At 38.7% G+C, this 14,032-nt stretch overlaps 1 long non-coding RNA gene across 1 annotated transcript; it reads right to left on the bottom strand.

Annotated features, from left to right (window-relative positions):
- Positions 1-9,647: 9,647 nt before the first annotated feature.
- LOC129881621 (uncharacterized) lies at positions 9,648-11,733 on the bottom strand. Its single transcript, XR_008765642.1, has 3 exons — positions 11,649-11,733; positions 10,817-10,863; positions 9,648-9,727 (listed from the first exon to the last, which is right to left on the bottom strand). It is a non-coding gene; the product is annotated as an uncharacterized LOC129881621 (long non-coding RNA).
- Positions 11,734-14,032: the final 2,299 nt, after the last annotated feature.

The raw sequence follows: 14,032 nt of genomic DNA, 5'->3' as shown, positions 1-14,032 counted from the left end.
CAAGAAGTTGAGGAAGCACCCGATGTCGCCATCGATATATTAAAGGTCTTTGACTTTGATGTGTATGCATTATTAGATCTGGGTGCCAATTTGTCATTTGTTACTCTATTTCTTGCTAATAGGTTTGATGTATTTTTCAAAATATTATTGGAACCCTTTTTGGTATCTACCTCCATTGGTGAGTCGGTTGTTGCTAGAAAAGTATTTATGAGTTATCCCGTGTCTATCTTGCACAAAGTTGTTCCTTGTGATCTTATTAAACTTGACATGGTAGATTTGAATGTTATTCTTGGGATGGATTGGTTGCATGTGTCATATACTTTTATAGATTGTAGAACTCATAGAGTCAAGTTTCAATACCCAAGTGATCCTATTCTTGAATGGAAGGGCCAAGATTCAGTAGTTAAGGGTAGGTTCATTTCTTTTCTTAAGGCCCGAAAATTGATTTCCAAAGGTTGCATTTATTATATCGTGAGGGTTAGGGATATTAACTCCAAAAGTCCTTCTCTTGAGTCGGTCCCCGTGGTTGATTAGTTTTCTGATGTCCTTTCTGATGACCTCCCTTGTGTCCCTCCTTAAAGGAAAGTTGATTTCGGGTTTGATCTTCCCCCCCATACCCAATCTATATCCATTCCTCCCTACCAAATAGCCCCGATGTAATGAAAGAAGTTAAAGGAGAAATTAAAGGACTTGTTGGAAGAGGGATTCATAAGACCAAGTATTTTATCATGGGGTGCTCCTATGTTATTTGTGAGAAAGAAGGATGGGTCACTTTGGATGTGCATAGACTACCGCCAATTGAACAAGGTGACCATTGAGAACAAGTATCCAATTATTAGGATAGATGATTTCTTTGAACAATTGCAAGGGGCAAATCATTTCTCAAAGATTGATCTCCAGTCAAGCTATCATTAATTAAGAGTAAAGGAGTGTTACATTCCTAAGATAGCATTTCGAACAAGGTATAGTCACTTTGAGTTTTTGGTGATATTATTTGGATTGACGAATGCACCGGTGATATTTATGAATATTATGAATAGGGTGTTCAAACCCCACTTTGATATGTTTGTGGTGGTCTTCATAGATAATATCTTGATTTACTCTCTAAGTGAGGAAGAACACATGGTCCATTTGAGAATTGTGCTTCAAGCTTTGAGGGATGGGCAATTGTTTGAAAAGTTTAGCAAGTGTGAATTTTGGTTGAAAGAGGTGGCATTCCTTGTTCATGTGGTGTCCAATGATGGAATTAAGGTTGATCCTAAGAAGATGGAGGCGGTAAGCAGACCATTTTTTCTTTCGAACATTTAAAGATTTTTGGGTCTAGGGGTATTATAGAAGGTTCGTCGAAGGATTCTCTTCCATTTCATTTCCTTTGACGAAATTGACCTAAAAAGAATGAAAAGTTCCTATGGAAGGATGAGTGTGAAAAAAGCTTCCAAACCTTGAAAGATCGACTTACCTCCGCTTTTATTTTAAATCTACCAGAAGGATTGGAAGGGTTCGATGTATATTATGATGCTTCAAGGATCAGTTTGGGTTGTGTTTTGATGCAAAATGGCAAGGTTATAGCCTATGCTTCTAGGCAATTGAAGGTGCACGAGCGTAACTACCCTGATCTTGAGTTATTGGCCATTGTGTTTGCTCTAAAGATTTGGAGGCATTACCTCAATGGAGTACATGTAGATGTATTTCTTGATCTTAAAAGTCTCTAATAGGTGTTCACCCCAAAGGACCTCAACCTAAGGCAAATGAGGTGGCTTGAGCTCTTCAAGGATTATGACGTGAGTGTGCATTATCATCCGGATAAGGACAATGTTGTTGACGATATGCTTAGTAGAGTATCTATGGGGAGTTTGGTTCACGTTGATGAAGAAAAGAGGGAGTTGATAATGGATGTTCACCCATTGGCTAGATTGGGGGTAAAGTTGAGCGGTTCCGATGATAATGGCGTGTTTGTGCAAAATGAATCCGAATCGTCATTGGTGTTGGATGTTAATTCAAAATAAGGCCTTGATCTGTCATTGGTGGAGTTAAAGAAATTAGTAGGAGAGAAGAAAGTAGAATTCTTCTCCCACGGAGGGGATGGGGTGGTTCGTTACCAAGACTGATTATGTGTTCTGAATGTGGATGCCTAAGGGTTTTGATCTTGATGGAGGCTCATAATTTTTCATATTTTATTCATCCCGGTTTGACCAAAATGTATAGAGATTTTAAGGAGTTGAATTGGTGGGGTGGCATGAAAAGGGACATAGCAAAGTTCGTGGTCGAATGCCCAAATTATCAACAAGTCAATGTCGAGCACTAAAGGCCGGGTGGCCTAGCCCAAGACATTGAGATCTCCACTTCGAAGTGGGAGGATGTGAACATGGATTTTATAGTATGTTTGCCTTGTACTCGAAAACTTCATGACTCGATTTGGGTGGTTGTTGGTAGGATGACGAAGTCACTCACTTTTTATCGGTCAAGACTTTTTATACTGCCAAGGATTATGCTAAGTTGTATATTTGGGAGTTGGTAGGGTGCATGGTGAGACGTTGTCAATCATTTCGGATCGTGGTACCCAATTCACTTCTCTTTTTTGAAATCGTTTCAAAGAGGCCTTGGTACTAAAGTGAAGCTAAGTACCGTATTCCATCCTCAAACCGATGGGTAATCTGAGTGGACAATTCAAACACTAGAGGATATGTTGTGGGATTGTGTGTTGGAATTCAAGGGTTTGGGATGACCATCTATCGCTTATTGAGTTCGGTTACAATAATAGCTACCACTCAAGTATCGAGATGACATCATTTGAGGCTTTGTATAGGAGATGATGTATGGATTTCATAGTATTTATGCATAATTTCATTTACATACATGTTTGAAAGTTGAAGTGACTTGAACCCATCTAGTTTTACTCTATCTTAACTAAAGCATGACTTGAAGTTTATGTGCTCCAATTAAATGTTTATAAAAGCTAATGATTATGATTATGAGAGTTTTTTAATGAAAGAATGAATGTTGGTCGTAGGCCGTAATGGGTGCCTGACTGGACACTCGCATATACCCCTGCAAACTATAAGTAAAACTGTGCCCTGTTTGCGTTATAATGTATCAAGAGGCATGATAACATATAAGTCGATGAGGCTATCGTAACATATAGGGTCGTTCCATAATAAAATCTCGCGCGAGCCGACAAGGTCGCCATGACAAAGGAGACGTCTCTAAACATTCTCCTTATAGGCACCACTACACATATATACATATAGAATCCACATACACATATACACAACCCACAAACATGTCCACCGACCTCTAACAGTAAGAACAGTAACATAAGGCAGGACAGGGCCCCTGTCGTACCCATAAATAGATAAACATATACATCAAGGGTTAGTACCCAAAATCTAAACTCTGGCACAATGGAGCGCTTCTGAACTGTTGATGGAACTCCTACGCTGGCGGATCCCCAAAGTATGTATATGTACCTGCGAGCATGAAACACAGCCCCCTGAGAAAAGGGGTCAGTACGATATATGTACTGAGTATACAAAGCATAACTAGAAGCATATTTGAAATAAATAGAGCCAGGGGGATAAATACATTACTTCAGAAAATACTGTACCTGTACCTTGTGAATCATAAAAACATGCATGCTCATATTATACAATATAGCCGGCCCTTTCAGGGACTCGATGAATCATAACTATAGAACCATCATAGGGTCCGGCGCCATCACTACCTTATCACATCACATCATCATACATATATATATATATGTACCCGACCCTCTAGTGAGGGACTCGGTGAGTCATTCATGTCATTCTATTATCATTTCCTCATATAGTGTACCCAACCCTTTAGTGAGGGACTCGGTAAGTTATTTATATCATTGCATTATCATTTCCTCATATAGCATACCCGACCCTTTAGTGAGGGACTCAGTGGATAATATAGTGAACTACGCACTATTACATACCCGGCCCGAGATTTGGTGATAGGAGGGTTACCGTATACACGAGTAGAGTAGTGAGTAACCATATGCAATTTAAATCATTATCAAAGATACAATAAAGTAATAAGGATGAATTGTTATTTGAAAATCAGGACAATAATCATATCAATCGTCTCTCGAATATCACTATTGATCATATCTATCACGACCCATCCCTGTAGGCTGTGACGGGTGTCCGAACCGGACACCCACATGTACCCCGGCTAATGATGCATAACCTGTCTCCTACTTACACTCAACAGATATTCAAGGGAAAGAAACATACAGGCCGACAAGGCTGTAGTAACACATAAGGACGTTCTTAATACAAATATACGCAAGCCGACAAGACCGCCATGACACCGGGAATGCCCCGGATTATAAGTCATATCAGTACAGCCGTACATACCCATACATACAGCTCATATACTACTCAGGCATAACTCATATACAACCCATACACAATAAATATACAGCTCATATACAGCTTAGATACAATTCATATACAACGTATATACAACTTATATACACATACGCTCTACACACATACAACCCACATCTATATCCACAGACCTGTAAGAATCAAAAGAACAGTAATATAAGGTGGGACAGGGCCCTCGCCGTACCCGTGAACAAAACTTATATACATGCATCAAGTTTTAGTACCCAAAATCAGGCTCCAGCACAATAGAGCGTTCTTGGACCGCTGAGTGGGACTCCTACGTTGGCGGATCCCCAACCTGTGTACCTGTACCTGTGGGCATGAGACGCAGCCCCCCAAAGAAGGGGGTCAGTACGACATATGTACTGAGTATGTAAAACATAACATAATACGACTGGAGGTATATCCGAAATAGAGAAGTAGGAGAACAAATTATCAAACCAGAAACATGTACCTGTACTTTGTGAATCACAAAAGCATGCATACTCAAATTATACAATATAGTCGGCCCTTTCAAAGATCCGGCGAATCACATCTATAGGACCATTATAGGTCCGGTGCTATCACCACTCTTTTGCAACACATCATCATCATACATATATACATATGTACCCGACCCTCTAGTAAGGGCTCAGTGAACAATGCAGTGAGTTGTACATGATAACGAACCCGGCCTGGGACTCAGTGAAAGAAATGTTACAGTATATACGAGTAGAGTAGTGAGTAACTATATGTAATTTAAATCATTATGAGAGACCCGATAGAATAAGAAAATTGAGCTTTTATTTGAAGACCTGAGTAACGAAGTAGTCATCTCGAGCATTCTCTAAATGCCATTATGGGCTGTCTCAAAAGTAATCTCGGGGATCCTAGACATGTATTTCACGTAGGGCCAACTCATTTATGAAATTAAAACACATAGTCTTGTATAGTCTTTACGACTCGGAGCTTGTATATTTGGTACCTCTTTAACATATAAAAGTTTCCAGGAAAATAGTTCAACTACTATCAGAGTTTGATATTCAAAAGTAAACAGGAGATGCTAAGAATGAAGTTACGCCGGAGCTCAGATCATATTCAACTTACAACTAAGACAAGGACATGCCCAAAAGAAGAAAGAGAATAAGCTCTATATAGTGTGTACTTTCCCTCAGGTGATCTGCATATATATATTTTGTACCCGGCCCATCATGGGGCTTGGTGAACCACTATGGCGTCATAATCTCATTTTCGTATCAAATATATCTCAATGGAAAGGAGAGATAGCTTCTCACACACTACATTCTAACACATAGAAGCCCTACTAGGCAATACTGAACAGTGGATAGGGGTTATGAGTTGTACTTGTAATTATGAGAATGGAATTATCCCCACACTTCATATACAATTCACTTAAGTCTAAACATTGCCAAAAGGAAAGAAAGATAGTTGTACGCACTTATACCAAAAACATGCCAAAAGAAAGTTCCACATACCTCTTATGGACTCCCCTTAATTGTGTTCACGTCGTTGTCCTCGAAACCTAGTTAACATGGAAGTAACACAAGTATTAACAACCTTATACTTCTCATCAACTTAGACTACTCACGAGTATTCATAGCATTCACCCCTTCGCTCGCCTTCTCGACTAGTTTTCTAACTAGTTAAGGTGTTAACGGAAATCGGACAGCACCTCCCCTATAATGTGCCCTATCCGAATTTCCAGTCATGTACTTAACACCTACATCCAACCAACAACACAACCAGCAGCTCATATATATGTATATTATAGCAACATTACACAATATAAACCCCAAACAACTCATTCGAAACTACAATACCAAAACTCGGGTTTTTATTCTCCTTTTCGTGAATTCTTTAATTGTACAAAGCGGAGGGTCGTGTGGCTGCAAGCAGCAGATCCCACGCCCTCATTAAATCATTTTCCAGCATCACAACACACTACCACACGACCAGCAGTCACACACCCCAAGCACAACGCGTTATTCGATTATAATTCAACTATAGCGATTCCAAATTCGTTTATCTCTAACGTCAAACCTTCCACGACTTTTACCCAATTTACATCATCCCATTAGGTGTGTAATACACCCTATAATAACATTATAAACTTCAAATTAAAGGGGAAGACCTTACCTTTCCCGAAATTGGCTAGAACTCGCCGAAATCGCGTCTCAGAATTTTTTAGCGTGCTGAACCGTTGTGGCAGCTTGCTGTCCATTTTTTAGCTGCACCGAACTCTAATTTTATACTAATAATACTTCCATATCACCATGGTATATGCTAGATAATTAATTTATGGAACAAAATCGGGACTTACCTTATTTTTCTCCAAGTCGTCACAATTTTCTCTCCACTTTTAGGGTTTGTTCATGCTTGTTTTTGCTGGAAATTTGATGAAGGAAGCTGGAGTATATGATACATATCCATACATATATGTGGTCTTAGGGTGTGACATGTGTCAGCCCCAAGAAGTGACACATGTCCAGTCCCTATTGGGCCACCGCACCCATGCGCTGAAGGAGGGGCTGCCACGTGGCAGTGGGGCCCACCTCCCCTAAGCAGGTGGGTCACCTACTTGACCCCAAGCAGGTGAGTCACCTGCTTGCTTAGGTGCTTCCACATGTCACCCTCCCATTGGCTGCCCCACGCAATTTTTTTCCCTCCTTGTGGGTTCGTAATCTCGTCTTATTTTAAAGGCCTATGTCATCCGTGCTACGCAAGCTTGGTATATACTCAAATAGCTTAAGTATGTAAAACTTCTAAGTTAGGGGCGTACGTAAGCAAATCGAGTCCTACGACTCATCACTTGGCCTCCAACTCCCTCCGACTTCTCTTGACCCTATTTCCAACCTCCCCTACCATGGGGTGTCACATTCTCCCTTCTTAGAGTTGTTCAATAGGTTCATAACTTAAGTGGCTCACATACTAGCTTCTAAGTAACTTAAGGAACCTTCTGAGTTCAAAGATGTGGGGTGTAACAATATCAAAAGAGTCTTAGAGATCATAGTCATTTTAGATCATATTTGAGACTCGATGGAATACTCAAAATGTGCTATCATTCAAAAACCAAGACAAGAGTCATATCAAGTACCTTTTGATTGCCACAATGTATTAGGTCCAAATGGAACTTTTGGAATCATATACCCGTATCAAGTCACCATCAAATATCTTTTGGGAATCAAGAAGTTGGTTATCCTAGTGGCTTTAAGAAGACGAACTTCCTTGGAATCGTATACACTTCATCTATTTGTTTCATAAATATCATGCAAAAAAGAAAGGAATATTAGCTTTACATACTTACTACTTCCCAATGTATAGAAAAACTTGAGAAGCAATAGCTCAATTATTGTAAGAGTTCCAACATTAGAGGATGAGTAAGAAACACTTAGGAATGGAGTCACCTCCGAGATTGTATCATCTTTTACGTACATCTAGGACATGCCAAAAAAAGAGAAAGGATAGTCTTTATATACTCTCTACTTTCCTTCATGGAGTCATCATATACATATATGCCAAGGAACATATATGTATATGATGACTCCATATGCCGAGGAACGTTCGGCCCGATCCTTATATAGTAACATATGCCGAGGAACGTTCGGCCCGATCCTTATATAGTAACATATACCATACCTGGCCCATCAAGGGACTCGATACCATAAATATCTCATCATAACATCATAACTTATGTCAAGTACATATCAAGAGAAAAGAAGGGTAGCTTTACCTGCTTATGCCAAAAATATGCCAAGAGAAAGAAGGTAGCTTCACATACCTTTTTAGGGATTAATCATAACCCAACTTGCCTCGATATCTCCTTAACCTATTTAAAATGAAAGTAATAATTAGATTAATAACCTTTCATTTTCCAATTTCAAACCCTACACCAAGGTATTCATAGGAATCCTTCCCTTATCCATTTCCCTCGACTAGCTTATTACTAGTTCTGAAGTTGCCAAAAATCGAGCAACATATCCTTTATAACTTTCCCTATCTAACTGATAATCTTAGCAGCCATATTAACAACAAAAACTATCATATATATATATATATATATACAATCAAATCACTTCAATGTCACTCAATACAACTCCAAACAACTAACTCAAAACTACAATACCAAAATAGATTTTTTTGCCTTTATTTCGTAAAAACTTTAACAATACGAAACGGAGGGCCGTGTGGTTGAAACCAGCAGTAATCACACCCCTTTTAGAACACTTTCCATCCCTGAAACACTCCATCCAACCAGCTGCAACTGCAGCACCACAATCACAACGCACTACTCGACTTCGATTTAACGCTAGCGACTTCAATTTAGTTTGTTTCTAATGTCAAGAATCCTTATGAAATTTTCCCACGTCCAGCCTCATTTAAGAAATTTAATATACCCCATAAAAACATCATAAACTTCAATTTGAAAGGGAAAGCCTTACCTTATCCGAAACTCGCCAAAACTTGCCTCGGAAGCTCTTCTAGCGCGCCTGAAACTTCATGGCTGTTTGTTGTCCGTTTGGGGCTACTCTAAACCATAAATTTACATTAATAACACCTTCATACCTTCATGGTATACCCCATATAATTAATTCACAGAACGGAATTGGAGAACTTACCTTTTTCTCCTCCCAAAACTGTAGCTTTTTCCTTCTCTCTAGCTTAAGTTCCTCTTCTCTTTTTTTCTCTAGAATTTTCTTGACTTTTGGAGATAAGAATGAAACTTATAGGATAAAGATAACCATAAAAGTCATAAATTATATATATAGGCCACTTTAGGAGGTGACACGTGTCAAGCCCCAAGTGGTGACCATATGTCAATCCCTCATAGGGCCAACGCACCACCTCCTCCACTTATGGGCTGTCATGTGGCATGTGGGGCCCACCCTCTTACTGCAGCTGTTGCCACATGACACTCTCCCTGTCACGACCCAACTCTGTAGGCCATGACTGGTGCCCGAGTTGGGAACCCATACGTACCCTTAGCCCCACTTAGTACATTAATCGAATAAACATAGGTAATGATTAGAAGGGATCTCTAAACAGATATAATGCACGATGGCCGATAGGCCATCACGAAACACAAAAAAAAACCCAAAACATATATATACAAAACCCACATCTCATGTCTACAGACCTCTACAAAATGATATCCTAGTCATATGACGGGATAGGGCCCCGCCGTACCCTGAACAACGTATATATATATACAATAGAAAGTGTCAGTACCAAAATAGGACTCCGAACAAAGGAGCACTGTCGACCAACATGGTGGATGTCCTAAGCGAGCGGATCAGCAAACCAATCGTCTGTACCTGCGGGCATGTAACGCAGCCCCCGAAGAAAGGGGGTCAGTACGGAAAATATACCGAGTATGTAGAGCATGAACTGTAATAAATAAAGTTATTTCCAAAGCAGAAAGTGCAAAAATGAGCAAAATATCCAGAAATATCAAATGCTTATCAAACCACATATAATGGGTTGTAATAAGTAAAGTCATTACCGCAATAGAATGTACAAAACTGAGCAAAATATCCGCAGATATCAAATGCTGATCAAAACCTCAGATAATGTATGCAGAAAAACATATGCCATATCCGGCCCCATTATGGGACTTGGTGAACAAATGTGGTCGCCCTCCTGTCATTGGCGCCACCGCACAGCATAACACCAGAGTAGGGAATATCTCCGTAACAAATCATATCATATCAGATGGCCATATCAAATCATATCATATCATATCATATCACAAACATATATGTACATGGCACAGCATAACTCCGTGGCATAACATTTACCACCCCATATACATGTCATACCTGCCCCCTCACGTCGGGACACGGCAAACAATGCAGAGAAGTATGCACGATAACATATCCTGGCCCAGGCTCAGTGAAGGAAGCATTGAGGCATCCACGAGTGGAGTGGTGAGAAACTATATGCAATTTAAATCATATTTAAGACTCAATGGAATAATCAGAATGAGCTATCATTTAAAAATCGAGATGAGACTCATGTCAAGTACCTTTCGAAAGTTACCCTGGATTATATCAGAATAAATCTTCTGGAATCATATAGACGTATCGAAGCATAATAAAATACCTGTTGGAAATCAAGGAATTGGCTATCCTAATGGCTCTAGGAATAGGAACCTCTTTGAAATTATATAAAAGTCATATTTTTGTTTCATAAATACCATACCAAAACAAAGATTAGCTTTACATACTTATGTCAAAACATGAAAATCGAAAGAATATTCTTTACATACTTATGTCAAAAATATACCAAAAGAAAGAAAGGTTTTACATACTTATAACAAATACATGCCAAAAGAAGAGAAAGTATAAGCTTTACGTACTTATGACAAAGACATGCCAAAAGAAAGAAAGGTTCGCTTTACGTACCTCTTACGGATTACTCTTAACTATGCTCGCCTCGTCGTCTCTTGAACCTATTTAACATGAAATTAATACTAAGGTTAATAACCTTTCACTTTCCAATTCCAACTCTACAACCAAGTCTCCATAGAGGTCCTTTCCTTATTCATTTCCCTCAACTATTCATTACTAGCTCCGAATCTACCGAAAATCGGGCAGCATCTCCCCTATAACTTCAACATCCCCGAGTTCTCAACTCGGCCATCATGTCAACAACCATACCAAAAACAACAGCCAGCAGCATGTATACAAGTAAATCACTTCAAATTTACACAATACAAGCTCCAAATAACTCGTTCAAAACTACGATACCAAAGTAGAGTTTTTAACCTTTATTTCGTAAAATATTTAATCATACCAAATGGAGGGTCGTGTGGCTGCAACCAGCAGCACCCACATCCATTTTTGAGTAATTTACAGCCCTGCAACACGCAATTAAACCACCACCAAACAACACACTACGCGACTTCGATTTAACTACTACGACTTCCATTTAGTTTGTTTCCAACGTCAAACATCCTTATACATTTTTTCCACTTCCAGCATATTTTAAGACATGTAATATACTTCATAACATCATCATAAAGTCCAGTTCAAAACAGAAAACTTTACCTTTCCCGAAATTCACCAAAACTCGCCAAAACTTGCCTCGGAATTTCCTTTAGCGCAGCTGAAACTTATGGGCTGTTTGGTAACGTTTTTGGGCTGCTTCAAACCATAAAATTTCATTAATAATATATTCATAACATCATGGTATAACTCATATAATTAATTCTCGGCACGGAATCGGAAAACTTACCTTTTTTTCCTCCCAAAACCGTAGCTCTTTCTTCTTTCTAGCCTAAGTTTCTCTTCTCTTCTCTTCTTTCTTTCTCTTGTCATTTCGTTTTTATTGTATTGAAATCTCTAGATGAGTGTGGAAATTAATGAGTCATAAGACTCATATATATATATATACAACTTTAGGGGTGACACATGTCATCCCCCAAGTGGTGACACGTGTCAAGCCCTAAGTGGCGACACAAGTCAAGACCTAAGTGGTGACACGTGTCAAGATCTCATTGGTCCAACACACCCCTTTCCTCCAATCACGGGATGTCATGTGGCATGTGGGGCCCACATGAATCTTCTTGAAGACTTTATGAAATTCCTATTTTACCCCTAGCCTTCCACAATATTACCATAGGCCACTTTGCCAACTTTCCTTTTTGCCCTTTGCCTTTTCCATTATTTCCACACTATTAATGATCATAAATAATATTCATATCCAACTTGTATATTAAATAAATTTTGGAAGATGGTCATTCCCTTAACTTTACCACAGCTACCCTAAAACATCCAACCATATAAAATATGGGATATAACATTCTCTATGAGAAATTCCAATTTTTGCCCCTCACCTTTTATAATATTTCCAAGTTGAAATTCTAATTTAGTCATAAGAATTTTGTATCCAACAAGATCAAATATAGCCTTGTCCTTGACTTGTTACCATTATCTCTAAAATATCCTAATGTGCAAAATACGGGTTATAACACTCCCATACTGCCACGTGTCTCTCTCTTCTTCTCTTCGTGGGTTCGTAATCTCGTCTTACTTTATGAACCTATGTAATACTTGCTATGTAAGTTTGGTATGTACTCAAGTAGTTTAAGTACGTAAGATTTCCAAGTTGGTAGCTTAAGTAAGTAAGTGGAGTCCTATGACTCATTATTTGGTCTCCAACTCCTCCTGGATTTTTATGACCCTATTTCCAATCTTCTCTATTATAGGGTATCTCATTCTCCCTTCCTTGGAGTTATTTGATGACATCATAGATTATCCGGCTCATATAGTGACTTCTAAGAAGCTTAAGAGTCTTTCAAGAAATTTAAGAAGCTTAAGAAACTTGAGAACCTTCCAAGCTACAAAAGTACGGGGTATAATAGGTGGAAAGTTTTCTCACCTAAGCTAAAGGATTCTCTATGCGATAAGGATAATTCTTACATATTTGAATCACCAAAGGTTTTAAGGAGCTATTCTACCGAATGATGATTTGACGTCCAAACTATATGTATGTTTATGTTACTATGATATACTATTCCATAAGATTTGACAAAGCACCAAATTGGGCTTAAGGTGGGGTTAGGTAAGGAAATCCTAGTAGCTACCTCATGTTTCATTAACTATGTGGTACCATAGAAACCCTTGTAGGCTAGGCTAGTGGATCCACAAATGGCCATCAAATGTTAAAGAAGTGAGTATTAAAGGAGTTCTACCCTAGCAAGTAATCTTCCTTTTTCCAATGTAGGGGTTACGTTGGATTTCATATTATAGCTCACATAGTTTTATTGTCGGTTATAGTCATCTTCCCACGTATGTATGATTTAAATGATATCTACTTAATTATTCATACATGCACTTATTTATATTGTTTACCTTATAAATTTCTTAAATGTTTTACATTGTATTTCATGACTACATACTTATTACATTCAAACTATTAATGCATACTCTTTTGCCAATATGATATCACCATGTAGGGACCGGTGCTCCTCCTCGCTCTCCTCCACGTGGCTAGTTTGGATTGGTTGAAGACTACCTTGGTGAGTTTCCATGTTTTGGGAACAATAACCCTTTTTCCTATATAACTTATGCTATGTTGAGACCATTAGACATCTATTATGGTACTTTATTATTACTCTATTTGAGGGTGAGCTAGGGATATGTGTTAGCCCCGTCCAAGTCTAAGATTAGATGTATTGTTAGATATATATATGATGAATCTTGATTAATATGGCTCTTGTTTTTTATGTTTTCCCATAGTTCCTCCTTCCTCTTGTTTCCGCTTATTTATTAATTGTTATTACCTATGAAAGGACAAATGAATTCTAAGAGGCTTGTTTGAGGTATCTTTGGGTTTCTCATTTGCAGTTTCATGTCTAGGCCCTAGGCTTAGGTCATGAAAGTATTGGTTGATTTTCCTTTCGTAATGACTATGTTTTATGTATTCCATTGGTATTAACTTAGCACTGATGGAACTTTATGGTGGGGATCCATGAGGTAACCCTAGTGGCAACCATTAGTTCCTAAACTACGCGTCACCATATGTTTTCCTTTATGGCTTGGCTAGTGGATTCACATATAGCTCATGATTATGTTATATTTATGATACGGTGTCTATCTTGGCAAGTAGCCTCTCTC

Source organism: Solanum dulcamara, chromosome 3, assembly GCF_947179165.1.
Source record: "Solanum dulcamara chromosome 3, daSolDulc1.2, whole genome shotgun sequence".
Lineage (NCBI taxonomy): Eukaryota > Viridiplantae > Streptophyta > Magnoliopsida > Solanales > Solanaceae > Solanum > Solanum dulcamara.
This window is presented reverse-complemented; position numbering and strand designations above follow the sequence as displayed.